The 4,780-nt window shown below is 38.7% G+C and overlaps 1 pseudogene; it reads left to right on the forward strand.

Annotated features, from left to right (window-relative positions):
- The first annotated feature begins 1,817 nt into the window (after positions 1-1,817).
- Positions 1,818-2,242, forward strand: LOC114888065 (annotated as a pseudogene).
- The last annotated feature ends 2,538 nt before the right edge of the window (positions 2,243-4,780 follow it).

Below are 4,780 nucleotides of genomic sequence, written 5' to 3' on the forward strand. Positions count from 1 at the left end.
GGGGGCTGCACAGGCTTCCAGGAGGAGTGGTGTGGATAGTAACCTGTGCTTGCACACAGGCTTCTTGGTGGCTGCAGCAGCTGCGTTAGTGCTTCATGCCCGTCTCTGGTGTCCGTGCTGATAGCCGTGGCTCGCGCCCATCTCTAGAGCTTGTTTAGGTGGTGTTCTGAATCTCCTGTCCTCGTGCACCCCAAAACAATGGTCTCTTGCCTCTTAGGCAATTCCAGACTTTCTCCCAGACGCCCTCCTGGCTAATTGTGGTTCACCCCCCTTCAGGCTGTATTCAGGCAGCCAACCCCGGTCCTCTCCATGGGATCTGACCTCCAAAGCCAGAGCCTCAGCTCCCAGCCCATGCCCGCCCCAGTGGGTGAGCAGACATGCCTCTCAGGTTTGTGAGTGCTGGTCAGTACTGATCCTCTGTGCAGGAATCTCTCTGCTTTGCCCTCTGTACACCTATTGTTCCACTCTCCTCCGTGGCTCTGAAGCTTCCTCCCAGCCAACCCCAGTCTCCTCCAGTGAAGGGGCTTCCTAGTGTGTGGAAACTTTTCCTCCTTCACAGTTCCCCCCCAGAGTTGTAGGTCCTGTCCCTATTGTTTTGTCTCTGTTTTTTTTTTTTTGTTTTTTTTCTGTTTCCCTAGCCACGTACGGGAGTTTCTTGCCTTTTGGGAAGTCTGAGGTCTTCTGCCAGCATTCAGTAGGTGTTCTGTAGGAGTTGTTCCACATGTAGATGTATTTCTCTTGTATTTGTGGAGAAGAAGGTGATCTCCATGTCTTACTCCTCCACCTTCTTGAAGGTTTCCTTCACTCTTATTTTTATAATAAAAAAGTGAAATTGTTCCATTGAATCATTTTCTATTTAAATCAAATTAAAATGCCCTGAGAAACATTTCAGTTGTTCAATTCACATGTTCCCTTCAGAAATAGACAAGGTGTATTTCCTGAGATAAGAAAAGCTTTATAATTCTCCACCTCAGTAATTTGCTTCTGAGTTGCAACTATGTCCAGTCTTCATTTATTCCTTCTCGAATGCTTTTCCATTTTCCTCATAGATCTGAGTTTCTGATCTATATAATTTTCCTTCTCCCTTTTTCTTTTCCTTTGTGCTTAGTTTGTCTCATGTGCTCATAGAGTGTCATGAGCAGAGACCTTGGACCCGGCACCTCAGACCAGAGTTTCCAGTGTGAAATGGCTATGGCAACACCTCAGCTCTGGATGGTGTGCAGAAGCGCTGTCCAGGACACTCAACTCATGATGGCAGCAGCGGGCCATGTGCAGAGCCACTGCACCTGGCACTGTACTCTGGAATCTGAGCAGCACAGCTGTGCCTGCCTGATGAGAACTCTGCCCCTTCCCCTCTGAAGAAGCCCTAGCTATATGTATATTTTTTTATAAAAATATGGAATAGTAATGTCATTGAAGATTAAGGAGATCTGTTTTAACTCTTCACACATAATTGCGATGAGTGACTGAGAAAGATTAGTGTTTGTATAAAATGACAGGTTTCAACTAGGTTCAAATTGTGAAAGTAAGGTTTAACGAAATATTTAAAAGTGTAGGGGCTTCCCTGGTGGCACAGTGGTTGAGAGTCTGCCTGCCAATGCAGGGGACATGGGTTCGTACCCCAGTCCGGGAGGATCCTACATGCCGCAGAGCAGCTGGACCCGTGAGCCATGGCCGCTGAACCTGTACATCCAGAGCCTGTGCTCTGCAATGGAAGAGGCCACAGCAGTGAGAGGCCCGCATACCGCCAATATATATATATATATATATATATATATATATGTGGGGGCATGTGCTTTCCACCTGGGCCCAGCAGAATGGCTCCTGCAAAGAAGGGTGGCAAGAAGGGTCTTTCTACCATCAATGAGGTGGCAACCAGAGAATATAGCATCAATATCCCAAAGCACATCCATGGAGTGGGTTTCTAGAAGTGTACCCCTTGTACACTCAAAGAGATTTGGGAATTTGCCATGAAGGAGATGGGAATGTCAGATGTGCACATTGACACCAGGGTCAACATAACTGTCTGGGCCAAGGGAATAAGGAATATCTCCTAGGTGTCTTTGTGTAGCTGTTCAGAAATGAAGTTGAAGATTCAGCAAACAATTTCTATACATTCCTTACCTATGTACCTGTCACCATTTGAAAAACACTACAGACAGTCAATGTGGATGAGAACTCACCACTGATTGTGAGTAAAGTCATAAAACCATACACAAAAATGTGTAGGGGACACTGTTAATCATATACATGAGGTCTTAAAGAGCATAATAGGAAATGTGGGAAGGAAAGAAAGACCTCAAAAACTGGATTTTGAATGAATTTGTATCAACACAATATGGAAATAACTTGAAGTAAAAGCAAATTATCAAAGGAATTTACATATTGAATGGTTTAAAAGGAAAATAGGGAAATATAGTGTATATTTTCCTCTCACAAGCTTGTGAATTACTTCTAGCTAAGTCACTTTAACATTTAGTTCTGAGATATGTAATATGCAGACTTTAAATTAATATTGTTTACAATCCTGAAATTTTCTTATTAGGATTTTTTCTTTGGTCATATATTCAGCATAACTCAAGAAGTTTTTATGCATATTTTGTGAATCTATTGTATTTAATGAAAACCCATTTGTTATTTTTATCTGAAAAGATGACAATACCTTCTTTTTTAAATCATTTCTTTTTCATTTTTTATTTGAAAATTTTGAATGTACACAAAGAACAAAAAAGAAAAGTATAATGATCCCTCATTATCATCATCCAGCAGCAAAAATTATCAATATGTTGCCAAACTTGATTCATCTATACCTCCCACTTTCCATTCTGTGCTTGTTATTTTTATTTAACAGCTTTACTGAGGTATACAATTCATAGAATTCACCCATTGTAACAGTACAAGTTGATGATTTTTAGTAAATTTATACAGATGTTCAAAAATTACCACAATCTTGTTTTAAAACATTTTCATCACCCCAACAAATCCCCATAGACCCCCTCCTCCCCACCTCCATTGCCTGTTTATGGTCAATTCCTGCTCCAAATCTGAGTTCCAGGTAACATTTGATCTGCTTTATATCTCTGTAGTGTTGCATCTATATCTCTGTAGATGTTTCATATATAGAGAATTATACAATATGTAATCTTTTGTTTCTGGATTCTTCCACTTAGCATAATATTTTTTAGGTTCATCCGTGTTGTAGCATATATAAGTACTTCAATTATTTTTTATTACTGAAGAGTATTCTAGTGTATAGATAGACCATATTTTGTTTATGTACTCACAAACTGATGCATATTTGAATGTAGGTTGGGGATTTTGTGTTATAAAAATGCTATGAACATTCATTTAAAAGTCCTTTTGTGTACATAGATTCATTTTTCTTGGGTAGATACATAGGTGTGGAATTGCTGGGATATATGGTAGTTTTGTAAGAAACTGAAAACTTGTGTTCTAAAGCAGTTACACCAGTTTACATCTCTACCACCAATGTGTGAGAGTTCCAGCTTCTCCACATTCTCCTCAACACTTGCTTTTGTTTCCATTTTATTATAGTCATTTGACGCATAGGAAGTGGTATCCATTGTGGTTTTAATTTTCATGTCCCTAATGACTAATGATGTGGAGCAAGTTGAGTTATTTTTAGTGAGGTGGATGGACATAGAATCTGTCACACAGAGTGAAGTAAGTCAGAAAGAGAAAAACAAATATGTATGTTAACACAAATATATGAAATCTAAAAAAAAAAAAAAAAGTCATGAAGAACCTAGGAGCAAGATAGGAATAAAGATGCAGACCTACATATGTATATGTATAACTGATTCACTTTGTTATAAAGCAGAAACTAACACACCATTGTAAAGCAATTATACCACAATAAAGATGTTAAAAAAAAAGATGCAGACCTACTACAGAATGGACTTGAGGATATCAGGAGGGGGAAGGGTAAGCTGGGACAAAGTGAGAGAGTGGCATGGACATATATACACTACCAAATGTAAAATAGATAGCTAGTGGGAAGCAGCTGCATAGCACAGGCAGATCAGCACTCGGTGCTTTGTGACCACCAAGAGGGGTGGCATAGAGAGGGTGGGAGAGAGGCTCAAGAGTGAGGGATTATGGGGATATATGTATACATATAGCCAATGCACTTTGTTATACAGCAAAAACTAAAACAGCATTGTAAAGAAATTATATGCCAATAAACATGATAAAAATATATCATTAATCAAAGGTAAGGACAACCACAGATTGGATTCAGAAAAATTTTCAAGTCATATATCTCATAAGGGATTTATGTCTAGAACATTAAAAAAACAAAACCCTTGTGTCTCAGAAATAAGAAAAACAACCCAATTAATACATAAGCACAATAGTTGAATAAACTTTTCACTAGAGAAAATATATGAAGGGCTAATAAGTACATTAAAAGATGCTCCACAGCAATACCTTCTTATAACATCTGTTGAAGGTTAGATCTAAACTAAATAGATCATAAATTTTGAGGTGGGAGGGGAAAAGAATAGCAAGATCAATGTTTCTTTTCTTATAAATCTGTGAAAATCTTTTGCCAAGTGCTCTCATTTTTTAATCTTGCTCTAGTATGAAACAGCTTACCATTTTTGTATATTATATTGAGCACACTAAGTTTTGGTTCATTTTTAAATTTTTTTTACTTATTTTGTTAGTAAACAAGTCTTTACTGAGGCACTGCTACATATGCAACAACAAGTGAAGGGCTTTGAGTAATAATGAAAAACAAATACCCTCTAGGGGCTTA

This window comes from Monodon monoceros, unplaced genomic scaffold, assembly GCF_005190385.1.
Source record: "Monodon monoceros isolate NGI ecotype Baffin Bay Population unplaced genomic scaffold, NGI_Narwhal_1 Super_Scaffold_8, whole genome shotgun sequence".
NCBI classification, from domain to species: Eukaryota; Metazoa; Chordata; class Mammalia; order Artiodactyla; family Monodontidae; genus Monodon; species Monodon monoceros.